Here is a 22,850-nt window from a genome sequence, read left to right as displayed (position 1 = left end):
TTAAGTTCATTTTTCACCCCAGGGCTATTTCCCAACATAGCAGCAATTGCTATTGAGCGCCCACAAGGCACCTGGGAAGGTCAAAAATATGGACATTTTAAAGAAACCAGACAACAGTTTCCTTTCATTTTATCTTGCAAACACATTTGCAGTCTAGTTAAAACAACAAGCAAGACATTTCATACATTCGGTTCCCTAACTGAATGATAGACCAGAGCCTCGCCTGGTGTGATTCGGTATCCTTCCCTTGTAATCAATTTAGTGCCATGGGAAAGTCACTTAGCATCTTCAGACAATCCATTTTTGGGATGAGAAAGCCATCACTGAGAAGAGCTTCAGCTACTGTCTCCCTGTTCTCTTGCATCAGGTCTTTGATCTGAGCCAAAATCCAGTCTACTTCTGAATAGGAACTGGACGACGGATCTCGAGACTTCGAAACCGACTGCACAGCCTGCATAGCCCGAAACTGCTCATTCTTGTAGGATATCAGCACATCTTTGACTTTTTCATGGAATTCCTTGTGTTTCTGACAGGCCTCATGCTGTGGGGTTTGAATCTCCCATGCATCATTGTCCAACTCTGCATTTGCTTCCACCTCTTCCTGCTCCTCTTCCTCATCCTCTTCCTCACTTTCTTCACACAAGTTATTGCCCAGTTGACGGCTCCAGTACGTCTTTCGTAGCCAGTCCAGCACAACATCATGACCCTTGCGGCACAGAGCCAGCCGCGGCAGCTTCCCGTGGGTCAGCTCGTGAAGGAGATCCACAACCCAGATGGGGATATCGACCTCTCTGGCTAATTGTCTCAGAGGAATGCTGATCATTTTCTGTTTCCTTTCCGTGATCAAGTTGACAAACCTTACAAGAGCCAGTCTGTAAGAGAGGATGAGCTCACATGACTTCAATCTGCCAGATGAATCCAGGACCTTGCAACGAACCAGTTCAGCAGTGCAATACACCGCAAGAGGCATTTTGGGACCATATCAACTCTTCCAGGCCGAGACCTGGTCCAGCGCTTCCTGCTGCAGGTGACCGTCCCCGCAGTACAGCCCCACCATCACCTGGTCCCACTCTGCCCGGCCCCTCCACACCACCACAGTCCACAGTGGCTTGAGCCACTTGCGGACCGGGGACAAACACCGCCATCCGCGGCGCCACGCCAGCTGCGCGCGGCCCGCCACTTATACTTACAAATATCTGAAGGGTGGGTGTCAGGAAGATGGGGCCAAGCTCTTTTCAGTAGTTCCCAGCGACAGGACAAGGGGCAATGGGCACAAACTGAAGAACAGGAAGTTCTGTCTGAACATGAGGAAGAATTTCTTCACTCTGACGGTGACAGAGCACTGGAACAGGCTGCCCAGGGAGGTTGTGGAGTTTCCTTCTCTGGAGATATTCAAGACCCACCTGGACAAGGTCCTGTGCAGCCTGCTGTAGGTGACCCTGCTTCGGCAGGAGGGTTGGACTAGATGACCCACAGAGGTCCCTTCCAACCCGTAACATTCTGTGATCTTGTGATTTTCACAGATGTTCTGAAGTTTGAATACCGACACAGTCCATTCAGACTTGGTTTACCACTTTCCCCACTGATCCAATATTATGTTCCAGTATTAAGATAGCAGTTCATGTTTTCAGATAACAGCATCTCATCATGCAATACTGCTGACACAGTTTGTTTTTAAGAAACTGTATAGATGTGTACAAGCTTACAAGAATTGCTTCCTTTATTGACTCATGTCCATGCACTGTGGTTTAGGCATAGATCTTCTTAAAGGAAATGTGTACTTTCACGAACAAGACTATCATTAAAAAATTTGCAAAATGTAGTCCCGGGTAACCATGTTAATTTCCTTTAAAAGTGAGTTAAGTCTCTTTAAAAGAAAAAAAAGTACTTGACTTAGCTGGGTTATCGTAAAGACATTACAAGCCAGTAAAAAAAAAAAAAAAGTGTTGCAATTACCTTTTCAGAATAAAAAAAATTATGAACATCATTTGCGCACCAACCAAGTGACCTGCCAAACTTGAGACTGGGCTGAGCCTTGCGTGGCAGAAAGTTTTTCACGATACGTGGTTAATGAAGTTAGCTGAAGTGTTCTCAGTCATAGCGAAATCCCTAGCAGGGCGCTCGAAGGCGCAATGGCAGAAGAATCTGTAGCAGCTGGAGGGAGGTTCTGCAAGAGATGGGATGACGTTAGCGGCAGCAGCAGAAGCCTTGATAGAAACTACTTGAAAAGTTTCTGTGTTCACCATGAAAAATGGTTTTTGGAAGTCGCTTTCACAGAATCACAGAATCACAGAATCACAGAATCACAGAATCACAGAATGGTAGGGGTTGGAAGGGGCCTCTGTGGGTCATCTAGTCCAACCCCCCTGCCGAAGCAGGGTCACCTACAGCAGGCTGCACAGGACCTTGTCCAGGCGGGTCTTGAATATCTCCAGAGAAGGAGACTCCACAACCCCTCTGGGCAGCCTGTTCCAGTGCTCCGTCACCCTCAGAGTGAAGAAGTTCTTCCTCATGTTCAGATGGAACTTCCTGTTCTTCAGTTTGTGCCCGTTGCCACTTGTGCGGTCTCTGGGCACCACTGGAAAGAGTCTGGCCCCATCCTCCTGACATCCACCCTTGAGATATTTATAAGCATTTATAAGGTATTTATGTCACTAAGTTTTCAATCTTCAGTAAAAAATGAAAATAGAATCCTTCCTCCTTCTTTTTATAACCTCACATTTTCAACCCAAAATCTAATGTTTGTTTGGATCTTTGCAATTTGAACACCTGTGCAAAAATAAGAAAGGGAGGGGATGAGAAAAACCTCACAATTTTTCTCTCTCTTGTTTTTTTTTACTTCTCCCTGTATCTGTATGCAGGTCTCCAGGCAGCTTGAGTATCTTACTTTTTTTTTTTCCACAATCCAGTCTGGCAGATGACTTAGGGAAAAATGTACCTTTTGGCACAAAAATAAAATTCCAGGGTGACTTAAAAAGTTTCTCGATGACTGATTCTTGCCCTGTGCCAGCTCTACGTGATACACTGGCTATATAAAATGAAAAGCAGAAATTAAAAAAAAAAAAAAGAGAAAAAAAATAATTTGAAGCCTGAAGTAATACCAAGAAGGGCATGTTCTGCAGGCTGATGTAGGGCAGAGCAATCAGAGTGACGCCTCGGTACAGTAAACGGAAAGGAGAGCAGCTGCGCTGTGTTTTACCTCTTTGAAACTTCTAACAGGAAGCAGCCCTGACGTGAGGCAGGGAACCGGTCCTTCAAACGCTGGAAGGCTCTCAGTGTTTTCAGCACTCAGCACTTTGCAGGAGGCACCCACATCTTCTCCAGAGCACAGCTTACAGAGGTCCAGTCTGCCGCAGCCTCTGCAGCTCCAGATTTTTCTGTCTCAGCTTCCCCAGTGCTGGTCCAGAGGAGATGGTCACAGCTTCTGCTAAGCCTCTCCATCTCCTAGGGTGGATTTCCAGCTCAGCCAGCAAAGCAGCTCAGCATCAGGCCAGTCTCCCTCCTAATACAGTTTGGGGACTTTAAAAATTGTGAAACAGAAAGAGTATATGAACCTCTTTGCCACACATGACAACATTATTAATGATGCCAAGTCACAGCCTAGTGACAGAAAAACATCGCAGCATGTATCATGCGAGATATGAAATTCAGGATAGCAAAGTGAATTTGTAAGCAACCCAAAGGTCAAAAAATAAGGACTGCTGAGAGTGTATTTACACGAGCACAAACCTTGCTGCATGCAAACACACACATGCAGACGCCCCCTAAATGCACAGGCTTACACATACTAAGAACTCTTTAATTTTTTTGTTTTTTCTTCTTCTTGATAGGCATGTTGTGGAAAATGTGTGTCTCTGTGGGTCTGGTGACATGCAAATGTTTATGTGGGTGTTAAAAAAAAATGGAGAAGGTGTGAGGCATATATTCAGAGAGCCAGAAAGCCACACACAGGCTTCTATTTATAGCACTCTCGTGGTGAAATAGAGAAAACGAACTGCAGCTTGTATCTGCTGCTCCCAACTGAAGTTTGACAAGAGCGGATAAAACCTTTTAGGGTCTCTTTGTAGTTTTAACTGACGACAAAAAGTGATGAGTTAGCTGTTTCCTTTGCGACCCTCTTAAGCAGGTGAAGAAGTCAACCGCTGTGGGAGAGGAGTGGAACAAGCTGACGCTGCCTCGGTGCCTGGAAAAGCACTTCTTCCCCTGCAGAGCTCGGGTCAGAAGATAGAGATATCAGTTGTTCTCAGCACAACGGCCAGACTCTGTCTCCCAAACTGTGTTCCCAATCCCAAGGTGAAGCATTCACGATCCGGGCACTTTGGGGCATGTGGACATTTCCATTCTTTTCTGGTTGTACCTGTTAGAAAGAGAAAACCAGAGATCCAGGGTCCTCGTATCAGACTTGTGATCTGAGGTTATGGTTCAAACCCACTGGTGATTTCTTATGCCAATAATAGAATGACTGCAGTTTTGCTCTTGTGTTTTTCTTCGACTGATTCTTCTAAAACGAGATCGACTAGGTATTTCCTTACTGATGTGATCCTGTTGCTGCATAGTGTATCTATTTTTTCAGCATTCACTCACTGCTTTTCTGAGGGTAGCGATTCAAGCATTTTCCTGCTCAAAGCTGAGACATTCAGTAAGTGAGGAGGCATCTCACCACCCACCTCCTTCCTCCGCGAAGGCTGGTGGTCAGTCCTCAGTGCTGGCCACTCTTCTGACTCCTACGCTGGTGTAGGCCGTTGCCTCTTACTCAGCTCCTCTCTTTATGACACCGTGCAATCCTCTAGATCACACCACTTGTGTGCAAATTGTGGATTGCTCCATGGGGAGTTAAGAGACATCAATTTTCTTTGTGTTTGGGAGGTGGAGGCAGGTTTGGCACTTGGAAAATGATAGGGCTGGGAGCAGAACATTGAGATCCCATCTAAGGTCCAGAGTTTGGCCTAGTGACGGTAGAACAACTAACTTAAAGCTAAGCAATTTTTTTTTTGCTCTCAAATATTTTTTTATTTTATAAAACATAAAGAACATAATTGGACAAAAATATTTTGTGAGCTGATATTTGTTACAGCACATAACTTTCTCAGAAGAAAATGTCTTAAACAGCTGCAAACCTCTATTTTCATGTTTTAAAATGGAGTATACTGATATTTTTATTTAAAAGGTAGTTTTGGTCCATAATTTGTGTCAGTGTATTTTTAAAAAATAACATCTAAAAGTTTGAGAAAAAATGTACACCTAGATTCATTTTGAATAAAATAAATATTTTTTTAATTAATCTTTGAACTTTGTTGACTTACCTAAAATTCAGAATATTTTCATTCTGAGTTGGTCTGAATTGAATTTTTATCAAACTCTGCACTTCAAAAGTTTAAGTGAACCAATAAATTAGTTGTTTACACAGTCCTAGAATAATATTAGGCAGTGAGTTTTGCCTACTTCTATCTCATCTGGAATTGCTGGCAAAGCAATTATTTTGGATTTCTGTTTCGTTGTAACATTTCTGTCTTTCATTCAGTCAATATTAAAATTGTTTTGATTGAACAAACAGGTCACATGTTACTTTGCCTGTTCCTTGACTGGAACAGAGCATGTATCTTGGGGATGATCAGTCCTGAAGGCTTTTGATATCACTGCACTTGTATTTTTGGGAACAGGCATGTTTAAAAGCAGTAGCTGTCTTATGTGGACAAAGACACAGCAAACTAACGGTACATGCTGGTATGGGCAGAGGTTATGGATGCAGAAATATAAGCTGTTCTGACATAATGCACTTAATATACTAATATAACTACAATTCTTTGAGGACTACAATACCTAAATGAAATTCTGAGAGCAGTATTACTGTTGTTGGAGAACAAATTTGGACTTGGCCTCCTGGTGCAAGCGTTACTTCTAAGACATTCATTACTAAGAAATTATTGTATTTTCTTTTGTGAAAATTCTTTGGTATTCACTTGAATTTGTACATTTTCTTCTCTGTCAATAAACTACTGTGATAGATGTTGATGGGCAGAGCTCGTAAGGGAGTGACAAAGGCTGCTGAGATGCTTTCTTCTGAAGCAGTAACTGAAAGAGCACTGTTTCTTTGAAAAATTCTTGTTTAACCTTGGCCACTTCTAATTTTGTTCTTATTGTGTTTCTTCCTGGTGACAAAATTTGAGAAAAGGCCCCTCTAGGAAAAAAACAAAACACAGCTAGAACTTACTTTAAAAGCATAGGTCCTGCATAAAACCCAGCAGTCAAACCACCCTCTGTTACAGAGGAAACCAGCAAGACATTTGCAAAATAAAGAAGATGGAACATGTTCCTCACTCCTACTTTGCTCATGTACCTAGACCAAAACTCAACTTGAAAAGCTTGACTTTGCACTCACCTGCAGGTCAACGGGGGCAAACAAGTTAAGTCCCTAACGCATGTCAAACCACCGCGGTGGGTGTGACACATGAGGGCACTGATTTGCACCGTACTTCAGTTACCCAACCGTCTTGTTGTGTAATTTGCTCCACTGCAATGGCATGAGAAGCCTTGCTCAAGGTCCTACCTGTGATGAGACATTGTCCTAGCCCTAGAGAGCTTTCAGCTGTAGGGACGAAGACTACAAGGGGCAAAAATAATGAGCAAACTGTTGCCCAGAGTCATAAAACAGGCCAGTGCTGGAAAAAACACGTTTCTCTCTCCTGCTACTGTGCCCATGCTGCCTTTGAAGGAGACGTGGTGAAGACATGTTTAGTCCTGGGGTTTTTAGGCACATTTCTGTATTAGTTATTTTAGTGTAGTTATAAAGCTGTAGGTCAGGCACTGCGTAACTGTTGGTTCTCTGCCTAAGGTAAAGCACTTCTTTGTGTCCTCAGGATTTTAAACTTGCATGAAGTAAAACATGTTCAAGCACAGCTAAGCCGCTTCAGCTCACTAATCAGGGCAAAAACACGGGGAAGAGAGGTCCTTCAGTTTTGTCCCAAGGCAAATTCAAGGTGAGGTGGGGTTTGGGGATGAAGGACTGACCTCAGCAGATTCACCCCAGTCAAAATAAAATGCTTTCTTTTTATTATAGTTTTACCTCAGGATACCTCATGTGCCTCAGTCATTCTGAGGTTAAGAAAAAAACCCCAAACCCAGGTTTTTCAGCAGCAAAGGCAAGCCCTAACTGTAGACCTAGCTCAAGGGCTCACCTTCACTTGGGATGTTTGGCAGATTAGCACTGCCAATTAGTTAAATGCATTATAAAAATAATTGTGGGTATTCCTCCAGAGACTACCCATCTCTTTTCAAACTAAATTTGTCTTTGGTGTAAATGAGCAAGGATTTTGCCAATGTATTGAGGGAAAGGGGAAAGCAGCAGTTCATGAAACAAACTGTCCATAATTAGGACCACATTTTCTAGAGCTACCCATACATGGAGGTCTGTGAACTGCCTCTAAAACAGGAGCAGGGAGGTTTCATCAGAAACAGTAGTTCTTCTATAGTCTTCAGGTGCAGTACTTTGACTTATTTTTTTTTTTTTCAGTACAGAAAGCCCCGCCTCTGCCCCCCCCCAGCTTGTACCAGATTGAACCAAGCCGAGCGAAAGCTGGGGCTGGCAAAGCTCCAGCCGAATGCAGAGGGTACGCTCAAAAGCAGGAAGCTGTGGCAAAGCTGAGTCGCTGAAAAGCTACTGGAGCTAATATATTGTGGTCATGGGGATAGGCAGCAGCATCTGAGTAGTGATGGGAAGACTCAAAAGCACCTTCAAAACAGGCTTGAAAAATACTGCTGATCTTTGCACTTTGACTGGGCTTTTGCGCTCACGGTTACACTTGAAGCGTTTAGAACGACTTTTGCATTGATGGTATGGAGCAGCGCATATAGCTTATCCCTGTGTGCGATGTGTGTCTTGCAGAAGCCTCGTCTGCTGCCCTTGCACTGAAACGCGGAGGTAGGCTTTGAAGGTGAAAGGGATGCGTAGGATTGGGTTCATCTGGCAGCATTTGTGACGGCTTCTGGGGCAAAGCAGGTCGTAAACACTCGCTGGTGAATAGCTGCCTTCCCCCCCTCTTTCCGTGGCAGTGTGAAAAGCCAGACGTGTGCTTGTGGATTGACTAATTCTTTTATGGAGCGGAAAAAAGGTACTGGCTGTGAAGCTAATAAAAAACACCAGGTGGTCAAGATATCATGGAGGCCCATTGTTCTAGGAGATTGTTTCATTCATTAATATGAACTGTGATGATGAGAACAGGATGCATAATATTGCCATGCGAGGTAGGGAGTGAGGAGATGGAAGGGGTGAGGCAAGATGTCCCCTTCCTTCTCTGGCCGCCCTTGGGAGGGCGGCGGGAGTGGCCGTGTTTCAGATCTCAAGAACTGGTGCAAGCTGAGATAAAGAGAGGACTTCTACCAGTTTCTCGGGGGAGAGGTAGATGATACCAAAAGTCCACAGTTCGGTGGAGAGCTGCTGCCATCACGTATGGAGGGAGGGACAAGCTCCTATCTTCATATCCGAGCTGTGCTCTCGACAGCCCTGGGTGCCTGTAGGTGCCTGCCTCTGTAATGTCTTGTTCTTGGTTACAGCTTCAGAGACTCTTTCAGGTATTTCTTAGTGCCTGGAGTGGCCACACCACCTCTGTGTGATGGACATAGGTATATTTTCTGTGGTCCTTACTCTACTGAGGGTCAGAAAATACACAACTGTCCAAGACACCACTTGTCCGACTTGCCTGCTTTACTGACCTGTGGACCCTGGACAAGCCAGGCAGGAATTACTGAGAACCTGCATGCAGGTTTTATGTGTTTTGCAGCTGCCCTGCTCTCAGGCAGAGGAAACTGTGAGCATGTGTCAAGCGGGTTAGTGGAGCTGTGTCAAAACCCACTCTCAGATCATGCTCACTGCTTGTCCATCATATGGGCTATAAACCTAGATCCTAATCTGTTTAAGTACAAGTGCATAAAAAAGGGATCTGCTTGAAGGACAGAGATAGGTGCTCAGACAAGTGATGAAATTTGGGTGAGATGGGTCTGGACCTAAGAGGCCACCTCAGAGCTCTGTGAAGGGTGATACTTTGAGTCTGCTTTGTGTCCTAGTGTGGGCCCAAGGAAGTTGGGATGAAAGAGGTGTAAGCAGAGAAGAATGTCACCATCAGCTTCAAGTTGAGGCCTTTCTGATTAGCTAGGTCCTCTGCGCCAAATCTGCAGCCAGTGAGGTGACCAAGCAGAGTGTAGTGATGGAGCTGATGTCATCAAGCCTGCTCTTACATCCCAACACAGAAATAGCTTTGTATCAGCTGCAGAACACACCGTCTCATCAAAAGTACCTTCCATGCTTTATCTCTGCTGTGGGATCACATTCAGGGATCATGTACTCAGCACCACTCTCAGATGGTGAGTGGAGGAGACAGAGAACTGAAGAGCAAAAATCTTTTTTTTTTCCTAGAGAGTATGCTTTGTAGTATGTCCTAGAAGCAGAGTTTAAGAAAAAAAAAAAGAAAATAATTTATGTTGGCCTGAGCTGTGGTTTGGAAAGAGAAAAGGAGAAAAGAAACAAAACAAAAACACAGGCCCACAAAGAAGAGAAAACAGGAAAGGAAAAGAACAAAACATCCTGTACACAGCAGCCAGTCAGTCGAGGAGGGAGGGTCCGTGTCGTCCGCATTCCTCCACTGCAGTGGGCATAGGCAGCTCTGATCAAGTCTGCATTGCGCAAACTTTTCCTTTCTTCAGGCATTCTGCTCACTCGACTGTGTGATGTCTCCTGTTTACCCCTGAGATGGATCAGCAGGACCAAAGGTGGTTTCAACACCTTTCCTCCTCTGCAGATGCTGTTTCAGGAGGAGTGAGTGCAGTATGGCATCTGCGGGCTGTACCGCTCCCGGCTCCTCTCCTGGGATGAGAGTCTGGGAGCTCAGATCCTCACTGGGCACCGACAGACATAAGGTCACCTTGCCGTGCTCCAAGATGAGGAGCAAACGCTGAACCTGAGGCTGTGTCGGCAGTCAGCACCGTGTTGTGGAAGAGCCAGCAAAATATAGAGCCTGAACTGGAGCCAGTTCTGAGCCTAGGCTGAGAAACTCAGGTCTCTCTGCACCTGCCTGTGAGAAAATGCTTCTTATTCTTCATCACAACAGCCAACCCGAGAATGAAACCAGTGTGGAGACCTCGTTGTTGTCTGAGATCAAGAAGGAGCCAGTTTGCAGGGTGGGGTGGCTGGGATGGGTTGGACAGCTAGGTTGAAACCCATGCTGTTTGTGCTGTTTATTCTGAGGTGAAGAGGGAGCACTGTGAATCGGGTCTGCTACTACAGCATCTTTTGGGAGGCCTGAAAGATGGGTTCCAACAGTATTTTTGATGGGGGAAAACCTCTCCTTTAAGGAATCCTTTACTAAGCCCAGTTAAACAGTAGTCAGGTGCCCCTCTCCTGGTCATCTTTTGTGAGGTCTTGCTGAAGCAGACGTTATTTCCTCCAAAACCTGTAAATGCAACTTCTCAATCAGTTCCAGAGTTACTCCCTCTTCCTCTAAGCAGGCTGCATGCATGAATCTGTCACGGAGCTTCTGGAGCTAATCTCCTCCCCTGCCTTTCCCCTTGGAGAGAGTAAAATTAATTTCTGAAATAGGGGCAGATGATTTCCAATGAGTGATGGGCGTGGCCTTGTAGCTGGGAGGTGGGGCACACTGCTTCTGCCCCATCACAGGCAGAAGGGGAGGACGGACACTGTGTATCAGCAAAAGGCAAAGCTTGAATGAATTCCCCAAAAGCTGGTACGCATAACACTGTCCTTGAGGTTAGCTAAACAACACAGAAGTGCACACAGCTTATCCTGACACGACTTCACTGAACTATGCAGGCAGTGTCCAAGAGGCGACAGCACATTCAGCTTCTCCCATGCATTTTGCCATGGTTCTCCCTCTAAAAGTATTCCAGGGGAATACTTTCCTCTGCCTTTCCTGTTGAACTTCTCTTTACTGAAGTCTTACAAGAAACATGTTGGTTTAAGAACAGAAGGAGCAGATGCAGTTTGAACTAACTTCCCCGTCTCCAAAAATCCCTTAAACTTTGGGAAAGAAATTTTTAATAATGATGTATTAGTTATTTAGGTGCTTTAAGAGGCGCTGCCTTCTTACAATATAATTTACTATAATTCCCTACTCTCCCTTGTCAGCTCACTTCCCTCACCTGCCGTCCCATACCTTCTCTTTTCCAGCTTGTTTATTTTAGAGTGCCAAGCTACTTAGAAATATTTATTTTTGGATCAGCTACTGATTAACTTAGTGACTAACTTATTTCATCACTTGATGCCTTACTTTACCTGTACTTTAAGAAGGATTAATAGTACCTGCTTTTCAGGGCTCTTAGCAGTCTAAGTTAATTCATGCTTATAATGTTTATAAAGAGATTTGAGATCCTTGGTTACTGCAGGCTAGGGAGCTACAAAATATCTTGTTTTTACTTAACAGTGTGGGGATTTTTTTTGTAACTTTGCATTATAAAAGTACAAGAAACCTTGCAATTAATTGGAGAGTCTATTATTCACAGGGCTTAGTTTATATTCCAGTTCAGATACAAGCATTTTGTCTGCGCATTTTTTCCCCTGACATTTCAATCAGAGTTAGTGTCCTGACCTTCTTTACTGAGAAATGTTGGATGGTGGGAAATGTGGCAATGAATATCACAGGGTGGAAACAGAGCTGTGCAGAGTTGTTTGGTGTTCTCAAAAAAGCTGATGTGCTCTTCTTTGGAGAGGACTGCATTTTGTTACTACTGCAAAATATGTAGCCAGAAAGCCAAAAATTTAGGCTTAACATTAGAACTTTTGACAGTATTGTGCATTCACTGGAAATATTTTGTCGGCACTGTGGGAGATCGCTGTGAGTCTATCAGGAAGAGTGAAAGGACAGCAAACCAGGAGAAGGCACAAGGGGAGAGTCTCTAAATGAAACCTGAAAACAGTTTACAATGATTTCACGCTTACTGAGTAATCTATCAACTGGTAGTGCCAGTGACCACATCTGCTACTGATACCACAGAGCTGTGCAAATACTGCTTACAGAAGGGGTGTATTCGGACTTGAATATCGGTATGTGGACAGATCGGTTTGGTTGTGCTAAAAATAGCTCTACTGAAATTATTAGAGACATCTTATTCTGTTGTCTTGTTGCATATGAATTGACTTGACTGGTTTGTGTAATGTAGAAAACATAGCTTTGGGGAAAAGAAGCAGGTGGGATACCCCTCCCAGTGAAGTTAACTGGAGTTTTGTCTTTGATGTTAATGGGTGTAGGTTTTCACCCTCAGCCTTGTTGCCACTGGACTGATGGCCACATTTGAAAATCCAACACCATGGACTCCTGTGTTTGGGAATCTCTCAGTGGAGAAGGCAAGCAAGGTGACAGAGCAGTTAAAATATCAGCTAGATGGAGCAGAGAGGGAAGTGGGGTTTGTGCTGCCTGATCCAAGGGCGGTGACACACGCCCATCTTCTAACATCGTGTAGAAGAGCTGCAGAGTGTGAGGTGGACCATTTGCTGACAGCAACAGGGGACCACTGGCCCTGCCCTCACCCCTGTCTATGGGAATGGTGGGAATTGCTTCCACAGTGGCTGTGGCCACCCATGGGTCTTCCCTGATGGGAGCATTGGTGAGCTTTCTGGTTGCATGCATCCAGCATCACAAAACACAATAGCCAGAATATGGCCCAAAACAAGGCCTCCCTATGACAAGAACTTTATTTTCTGGACTTAGCCTGCTAGCTGTTGCCCTTTTTTTCATCTTGGCAGACTGCAACAATTATCCAGATGACATATATATAGGGAGGCCACGAATTATTAACAATTAGCCCAGTTCTGGAGTCATTGCCAAATATTTGTTGGTTCGTAGAGGAAGTCTAAGTGAGTAAACCATGTTGAGTGACAATAGCTCTGCTTCCAGCCAGACTGAACAGCTTGTAACGTAACTCAAACATTTCCTCTTTCCAAGCTTGCTTATAAAAGAGCAGAAAAGGAAAGGGCAAAAAGGACATTTAGAGGAACACAAGACTGGAAAAAAACCCACTGATGTAATGTACTTTCTAAACTAAACATATGGCATGCACTGTTGCAGCCATTTAAATAATGATTAACAAGAAAACCAAAACAAATATACCTGTAACTTTTTCTACTTAGTCCTTAATACTGAAAGAAAAAGTGTGAGCAATTCCACGTTGGATGTCTGGGAAATATTTGCCTTGTACTACACGTGTCCTGAGTCATCTCTACTCTGGGTGGAGAGGATCAACAAAAAGCAGAAAAGTTGGATGAGATAGAGGGCATAGAGCTGTGCATGGGAACCAGAGCACACAAGGCAGAGGAGCAAAACAAATATTATGGACCTCTGTTTACCATCTTACGTGGTCCTACAAAGCCCAGCTGAGATGATGTCTTCATTGTGCAAATGCATAGTAAAGGGGTCAGGCTTTAGAAAGAGCTATAGGATAGTGAGAGGAGGATTAATTTACAACCCTATTTCACAGAGGGATAACTAAAGTATGGAAAGATCAAAGCCTCTTTGCTGCCTACGTTTTTCCACATGTCTAATCTGGCCTGTTGACCAACACCACTTACGACAGCAGACTTCAGTAGGTGCATTGGTGTTTTCAGGATCGGGACCTCTGCTACCTGCCCAAAATCACAGAGGAAGTGTGTAGGAATAATACCCAGATCTCTTGAGTCCCGCATCACTCTCACAACCACAAAACCATCCTTCCTGTCTCTGCATAAAGATAGAGCTCTGAGAGGTGATTTTACGTACACATGCTCATACTCAGAGTGCCTTATAAGGAGTATAGGCACACTACGGTGAAGTTTCATTAGAAATCACATAAATTCAGTAAGTCTCAGAGTGACTTTTTTTTTTTATGTGAAGCAACCTTGTTTCTCTTTCTCTTGTTTCTCCTCCAACTTTCTCCCATTTCAGGCGTCATAACAGCACTTGCTTATATGAGGTTTCTGACTGCATTTTACGGAATGAAGGAAAAATCACATGAATCTGAGCTGGAGCAAAGCCACAGAGCTTAATTTCATAATGCAAATCATTACAACTTTGGTGCATCTGTTATGAGTCACTGGTATATTTTGTTGAATTACTTTGTATATGAAGTGAATCCTTTTCTCAGGGATGGTCCAAAATAGAAACAAGGAGAAATTGGTTCTCCCTCTGCCCTGAATGCTCAGGTTCAATACGAACAACGACAACTTTATCAAAGTTACCCAGCAGACTTTGACTAGAGTTAATAGAGCGATGATGTGAAAAGCTAGCACAGCTGGGCTATGTTTTCAAATGGTCTTTAATACAGATTCTTATGAAATTCATAGATAGCAAGTTCAAAGTGTACAAAAGGAAAAGGCTCCTCTTTCACTGTGTCACTGAGCAGTGGAATTCCTTGCTGTTGTGAATTGTCTGGATACTAAGAAATTTACGTGGATTAGACAAGCAACTGCACAGATCTGTGAAAGAAAAGGTCATCTAGGAATGTGGATTACAAAGATACATGTCTGGCTCAAGAAGTCTCTGAGTCACAAGTTGTTTTGGATGAGGGAAAGAAGGCTACATTAGTGAACTCCAAGATATTAGAGGTGGACTGCATTTCCCAGAAATGCTCAGACTTGGGCTGTCTTTCCACTAAGTTAGTAAAAGCTGATACCAGTGAAAGTAAAGAGAAGCCAGTGGACAGAGTGGGCTGTCATCTAAAAGACAGGCAATGCATTTAATCTGGTTGGGTAGGCTTACTCTTTGTTCAATGGGCAGATATATGCACCTCTGGAGACTCATTCATCCCCTACTAAGGCCGAAGTCCAAGATAAGTGGGGTCAATCACCCACTGTCTCGCTTCATGACTTTAATAGAAGCCAGAGTAAATAATTTATTTGGGATGTCTAGGGCAGGATTCAGTTAGAGACTGAATTTTGGAAGACTACATGTGAGGTAGGTGCTTCATCTCTCTTAAGAGGAAATGGAGATGTAGTAAAGACAGTCTGTGGAGCCTATGTTTCATTTTACTCTGAAGTAGACAAATTTAGTCAGCTGCATACCTCTAGGTTTGCAGATTGGTTGGTGTTTCTTGCTGTCTGAGCTATCCTAGTGTATCTGGCCTCATGTCCGGTCGATACCTTGGATGCAGGTACGATGTTATACCTACCACATGGAAATCTTGGATATATTAAATCATTTCAGATGACACTAGATGTATATGTTTATGCAACAGAATAAATCCCTGCTCTCCACTTACTATAGTGAATTTACATGTGCTTCAGTTTAGTTGCCCCAAAATGCTGCCTAGTGCTCTTTGAAATGCCCTGTAGTATTTTTTTGGGGGTGTTTTGAGCACTTGTCCAGAAGGCTTCCCATAAGTTGTGTCATTTCTACCAGATGTATGGATGGCTTGGGTAGCCTACAACTTCTAAAATTATAGCAGACATCTATGTGTAAGCAACTGAATTAAGGCTATAGTTCGCATATAAATATCTACACACAGGCATTTAAAACGTGGGTGTCTGCATCTGGAGCTGTTTCTGTCTTCTGGATGACCAAACTGAGGTAAGATGAGTTCTACCAAAAATTATTTTGAAAAATTCCACCTTAAGAACAGGAAGAGCACAACAGCTTCTATGAGGACTCAGCATGTTCAGAAAGGAACTCTTCATCTCTTCTCCCTAGCATTTCTTTGTCCAAAAGTTTTGCTTGACAACAAGTTATAGAGCTCAGCTCCTGAATGAGAGGCACTTGCTTACAAAAGACCCCTCCAGAATTAATAACAAATGCCTCATGCCTACAAGTAATGATTTTTACTTTTAGAAATGCATAAAACATAGAGGTCTTTTCTTCAGAATTTAGCATATTGTAGTAGTGGAAAAAAAGTTTCTTAAATTTTTAACACAATAAAAAAAGTCAGCTGCTACTTTACCCTAGCTTTTGGTACAGTAAAGGGAAAGTGGCTTTTAATCACTGGCTGGCCATAAGTTTGACAGAGCCTCTCCATCACAAACCGCAAGTCACTCTTACACATGGAAGCAATTTTGATTTTTCCCAGGGAGAAAAAATCCCCACTCTTTCAAAAGATCTTTGACAGTTAGGATGGGTTAACTCAAAGCTTCTTGGTTAGGGAACATTGTCATAGATGGGCACAAAGGAATAAAGTTCATTTTGCCTACACTCCAAGATGGCTGGGTGTAGGCCAGCTCTGAACTGGAAGCCAGAAATCATGTTAGGATGGAGCTTTGCCCAAGCTAACAAGATCTGTTGAAGGCATATGCTGAGAAGCAAGACATACTAGTTTGGGCAATGCATCATTTTCATGCAGCTACAAAACTTCCACACAGGGTTTCCTGATCCTGTGTATCCAAGTCCAGGTGCCTTCAGCTTCACTAATGGGGGCCTCCAAGGAGAAAGAAACATATTAAAATTAGCTCAAAGTCCACCAAAAACTTTTGCTGACATAGTAAATGTTGGATCGAGCCCATGGTCAAAAGCGCTTAGCCTGTTCCCTCCTTAAAAAAATGTACAGCTAGGGCTTAGAGGAAAACATTGTTCTTGATAACCATATCCAGTAGATCTTGCTTTACAGCTATGGACTATTTCCATTTACTCTCCAACTGGCTCATAGCACCAGGCTGTAGGAGACCAGCTGGTCATCAGGGCAGCTTGCCTGTACTCTGCAGCACACGCAGAGATAATGGTGTCATTTTATGCCACAACTTGCAATGACTCAAGGCTTGTTTGCTTGTCTCCACTGAGAGATAACCCAATACAAGCTCATGGAGATTTCAACAAGCCTCACATCATTGAAGCATAGCTCTGAAGAACGCTGCATGGTCTTCCACATGAAAAGTTCACCTGCATGCTTTGTTCATGCATTGCGAGGGAGGATGTGGAATGGTCCTATACATCCCTGTAAATGTTTGAAGGCTTCAGTACTGTAGAAAATGAAGCCCAGCTACGTAAGCAACTCTTCTGAGCTTATCAGATACTATTGCTTGGCCTGGTGTCCCACCATTTAGTCTTTGCAGGTCCTCAGAGTCCTCATGGAAAATGTTTTAAATTGCAAGTAATTTTTTAATAATGAAAATGGTTCAAGGTCTGAAGGACAGCATGAAAGATTGCACACAAGAGGTCTTTTCTTCTCTCTAAATATTGATCTAATCAAAACAAAGGCTCGAAATGAAAATACCCCTCTGATGGTAATTACGGTCCTGGGGTCACAGTCAAATTGCAGGACATCAACAGTTAATAGTGCAGAACCTGTTTCTTCCCAAACTGGTGTCAATTGATAGTGAAGCTAGGGACGTCAAATGTATGATATGTATGTGAAGCCAGCATGAGTGAGAGTAGAATCAAACCTCTAGTGAATTATCATTAATCTGAATTTCTCTGATTTCTGGCAGGTTTATGGCAAGGTCTTGACAATGTTTTAGCTTTGCGTTTTTGTATGTGTGTGTTTAACGTCCTGTCTATTTGAATGCTGCATAACCACAGTGTGCTCCCCAGGGGCATCCCTCCTACATATACACAAAGTTCTGCTTAATGTTTCACTTGGATTTATTTGAATCTTTTATTATTACAGTACTGAATGAATACTTGCATTAAAAACACTTGTCCCAGTAATTTCACCAAAAGGGTTTTTGTTTTCTTTTTTTTAAATTACTTCATTACATGGAGGCATTGACACTGTAGATACAATTAATTGCTGCAGAGCTTCTGAAAAACTAAAGTTTTATTTACCCACAAGTCTTTTAATAGTCTAATTAAACACATACAAAAGCAAGTTTTGTCAGGTCCTACATGAACACTTCAAACTTTAGATGACACTTGTATTTAATAAATATGTTCAGGAGAAATAAGTCTTTTAAAATATTTTTTCTGATGGACCAGTTTTCTGAATGGAGATGGAGAGTGTTTCTGAAACACCTAACAAGATCAGAAGATTTAAAGCATTTCACAAACAGTGCTCAGCCCCTCACAAAACAGAAGTTTTAATATTTTTTTCCCCCAGCTTGGTAGAGAAAATATAATTACACTAATTCTCGGGTCAATTTAAGTTATCTTGGGAAGGATTACATGGCTGTTCTGAAGTCCATATAATGTAATTGATAAATTTAACTAGTATTTCAGCTATTCTGTGTAGATAAGACCTATGTGTGGATGAGGTACGGAAGTCTTCTGCTGGATCTCTAAGTGCTTCTGGGAGGTCCTATGATACTTATAGGCAGTTTCCATCAGTACTGACAAAAATGTGGACAGGTCAAGACATTCTTTGTCATAGGAGAGTCATTGATTTGGCTCTTTTTTCCTGCCATGGGACCTCTTTCCTGATCACCGATAGCACAAGGCTATAGTTTCTGCACTGCTGCGAGACACAAGTAGTATACATGGCTAACAGGGCAGCTGACCAACTGTGTCTGGGGTTTTGGGTCCTGGGGAGGAGAGAGGATGGAGAACTGCAAAGCAGCCTGGAGGTTTGTAAATCAAGGTAGCATGCAAGAAGGGTTTCACTTAGCAAACTGGGTTTCTCTCATGTGTTACTTTGTCCCTGTTATTGGTCTTATTTTTTTATTAAATTTAAAAAAAAAGTCTAATTTCAAAAATAAACACAAATGATCCAATTTCACTGTTAGTGAGCCAGTCATTTATTAACCAGCTAATTTAAATTGAACTAGGTGAAAGGAGGAGGGAAGAAGAACAGTAGCTTAAAGATACTACATTCCTACAAAATCTGAGAAAAGAGTTTGACAGATCAATGCTCTCACCAAGACATTACCCCAAAAGAGAAGGGCATTGCCCTAAACTCAGTAATGATATTAAACACTGGAGAACTCACGTTAGTAGTAGGAAACCAGACTAACATGTGGTTTCTTTATTCACTGGCCTAGAAAGTGAAATATTCTTAGCCCAAAGAGTACATGAGGAGCAGTGGTTTTTGCATCACTTTTAAGCACCTGTTTTCGTTCACTTTTGCTGAGCAAAATTATGGTTTTGCCACAATCTCTTGGCACCACCACAAGGACAACAACATCAAGTCATACTTTAGAGTGACCTCTTCTGCCCAGGTAGAAGTTTAGGTCATGCTAGATATCCAGACCCTCTCTATAACTGATGGGGAGCCATGGGTGCTTCCCCGGAATGATTATTCCATCTTAAATTAAACGTCTGAAGGAGAGAGGCTAACTAAGATTTCAGGGGTGCCATGTTCTCCACTGAGTATAGAGGGATCCTGTGTTGCTAGCTTGTCCTAGATCGCAGCAAGTGAGAGGTACCACGTGGTGGTTAATTCAAGACCAATGGCTAGTTCTCCCCATCTACACATTGCAAAAACCCCTGGCAGGACAAGACCTGAACTACCACCTTCACGTGTGCCACCATGGTAGGTGTGACAGCTAAATTAACCAACAATGTTAATTGGGCTTTTTTTGTTTAGAACTGGGCGGAGTCCCAGCATCCGAGGAAGAAAAAGACTGTTCTTGTCCAGCTTGGTCAAGATAAGATCCCAGGGAGAGGTTTCACTTGTAGGCAGAAGGAACCTGACGTGCATTTTGAAAAGCAGTTTTCCGCTCCAAACTCCAGGTCTCCACTCAGCCAGTCATTGGATTTCCCAGCTGCTCTACTAAAAATAAATTGATGAAAATGAAAACTTTCTCTTGGCAGGGATTTTGACAAGTGTCTAATGTAGACTTGTTATGATGAGGTCAACGAGTAATAATATCAGCATAGCCAGTTATGGGAGAGGTTTATATTTTTTCTTTTACTCTTTCCTTAGGAAGGGGGAGGGCTGCTCTGTAGCACATTATTTACAGTACAACATGATTCAATTGCCAGAGGGGGAAAAAAGTCAACCCATTGTTCAAGGACTATACATGGATTGAACATTAAGAAGTGAATTTTCCTGCCTGAAAAACGTAACCCCTCCTCTTTCCCCTTGGCATGGCTTCATCTGGAAGCTTTGCATCTGAAACTTGGTTTCAGAAGGCAGATCAAAATCCCTGCTCAGGTCAGACATAAATGAAGGCCATCTTTGTTGCGTCCTAAAGAAGGAATTTTTCTGCCTTGTGGAGCAGGATTTTCTATTATTTTTTGAAGAGTGGATTTGTTACAGCTATAAAGAAAGCTGCAAGAGTAATTGAAGCACTGCTGGGTTACAGCAGCTCAGAATCTTGCATATTTTTCTTTAAAGTCCCTCTGACTGTTTTTTTAGAAGCGACTGATGTAAACCCAAAGAAGAGGAGCGATTTCAGCTGCAGTGGGGATGAGATGTGCTCGACCTCTTGACTGCCATCATGTCTTGTGCCAAGGCCTCTAGGAGCTGCAACAACAGCTCATCAACAGTTCATCAAGCGTGGATAGTCATCCTTAAACCATAAAAAGTGGCAAATAGAAAATACAAAATATGAAAACGAAACTTGAAAGCCTGGAAACTATTTAACAAGCCTCGCAGTTCTCACCTTGTGAGAACATGCATCAGCATGTGCTGAGGACAGACAAAATGAGATCTCTTCTGTAATTCTGAAACCCTTTTGCAGGATGAGGAAAAGTGTTAGAAAACTTTTGTTGTACAGCTTTTAAAATCAAATTATGACTTACTTGTGGCATACTTTGTTGTATGAAGTAGTATAATAGCTGAGTAATTAGTTGGAAGAAATTTTTTTTTTCCATCAGTGTTGAGTCTGCCAAAATGAATGAACTATCATATGCAAATGTTGATGTATTGTGGAAGTATACCTTGCTGAGCCTGGTTGCAGATTCCCAGAGAGCAGTAATAAAATATCTGTCTAGAAATATCCAGGCCTTGCATTAATAGCTCACTTGGTATTACATGTCATATTCACTGAATATTTGCCAAAAAAGGCTGCAAGAAGCAAGTATTTGTTGTTTACGCAACCATTAATGAACATTTCCAGATTTATTTTTCTTGGTGTTGCTTTCTCTAACTGAATTAAAAGTGCAAAAACAAGTTTGTGGTCATATCATGTTTTAACAAGCAAAGTTTCAAGCATGAAGCCACATCTATTATTCAGCACCATCTTCTAAAATCATTAAAAGATACCCTTTTGAACTTTGTGGTTATTTTTGTCAAAAGACAAAGCTTCTTCAGGTTGAATTTTACTCTGAAACCAGGGTGTGAGTAACAATTACATTGCTTTGTGTGTGACTTGGTGTTACTGCTTGCTAATCTAACAACCAAGTGCTAGTGGCAATGGGAATGACGCTCCCTCTTTCCTTCTCTTCCTTTGCTTCCTTCCTCCCTCCCATCCCTGGGCACCATCAGATAATCCAGCCCCTGGACTTGCTGAAACGCCCTGGACCCTTTGCTGAACTACTGACGTTCTGCAACCTGGCAGAAAACAACTCAGTCTTCTTGCCATGTTCATTTTCTGCCAACTGAGAGACCTGATCTGGCTCAGAAAGGGTCCTGAGGTGTCATGGGTGCTGATGGCAGTGGTGGAAGGATGCAGGTAGAAGTGAAGGAGAAGGAAGGGAGGGAGGAGTGAGACCACCCCAGCTATGGCACTTAAATGAATTCAGCTGTGTTCTCTACCCGCGTACTATGTGCAACTATGCAGAGATTTCACTGAGTCAGTCTTCTCTGAACTCATGGCAGACATTACCGACAGAAAAGATGCACTTAAAATAAAGGTTGAGAGGTTACACTGTTTGCATCTTTAGGCATTTAAAAACTTTTGTAAATCTGGCTGGATTCAATTAAGTTTAATTTTAGACTCATGTTCAACCTTAAGTAGGAGTGTAGTCTCCCGGAGTCCAGTGAATCTGCTAATCTGCTTCCATTTTAATGGATACTTATGTTCTTTACTCAGAACAGGTAGAGGAAAGGATCTGATAAAAAATTAATAAACAAGGATCAGCTGTGTGCACCAATTCTTTTCTGTGCTGTATCAGCAACTTTGCCTCACTGTCTTCCTATCCATTATCAAATGAGGTTTACTCTAGACTATGAGATAGATGTGAAATCAGAGATGGAACTTGAAGGTTGGTAAAAAGCCTGAAAGCAGCTTCAGAAAGTTAAACGTTTTCTGAATAATGATTTTTCTAAAACTATCACAAAGAGATGTAAACTTAAGAAAGTTACTCTCCTTATATGTAAGGACAAGGCTTCAGCTGATGAAAATCTGAGCTGAAAATTGTGCAAATGTAGAGGAATTGGAAGGGGAAGTCAGGATTATAGTACCATGGTGGATTCCAAATAATGTTTTTTTTTCTATTTCCCATTGGTAAGAAAATGAAAAAACACCTGCATAGCCAAAATTCTGAAATGATGTTTAGGATAAGTGAAACTGACAATTTCATTTTGACTTCATTGACTTGACTTGTCTGTTTTGATTTATAGTCTGATCCTGGACCAAAATAGAGAAGTTTTAAGTATGGCAACAATACCTGACACAAGAAATCTTCATCATAACAATATATTTAGATTTCATTGCAATGAATTTTTTTGGAAAATATTGATGAGATTAAATCACTGTTTTCTGCAAGAATAAAGTTCTTCATCCCAACTGAAACATTTGACTTGAATTATCTCTGACTTGCGTTTATCTGATTTAGGAATAGTGCCACAAAGCCACCTGGGATAAAACCTTGAAACTGAGAGGGGAGTATGTGTAGTGAAGGGATCCCTTAACTGTACCTGGTGGTATTGATTGGCTCTTAGTCTTCCAAGAGTGACAGTAGAAAGCTTGATCTAGCAGCAGCTGTTTCTTGCCTTGATTTCTGAACTGATGTCTTTTTCACCACCCTGCATCTTTCAAAAATCTGCTTGCTTAAATACATCTTCGTGCTCCTCGATCCAGTGTGGTGAACGACAGAAGGAAGAAATAGCTGCAGTTTCCAAGAATGCTGTCA

The 22,850-nt window shown here is 42.5% G+C and overlaps 1 pseudogene; it reads right to left on the bottom strand.

Annotated features, from left to right (window-relative positions):
* Nucleotides 1-253: 253 nt before the first annotated feature.
* The window catches only part of LOC104337657 (ribosomal biogenesis protein LAS1L pseudogene), a 153,224-nt pseudogene continuing 130,627 nt past the window's right edge, over nt 254-22,850 (bottom strand).

The sequence above is a fragment of the Opisthocomus hoazin genome, chromosome 8 (assembly GCF_030867145.1).
Source record: "Opisthocomus hoazin isolate bOpiHoa1 chromosome 8, bOpiHoa1.hap1, whole genome shotgun sequence".
Lineage (NCBI taxonomy): Eukaryota > Metazoa > Chordata > Aves > Opisthocomiformes > Opisthocomidae > Opisthocomus > Opisthocomus hoazin.
This window is presented reverse-complemented; position numbering and strand designations above follow the sequence as displayed.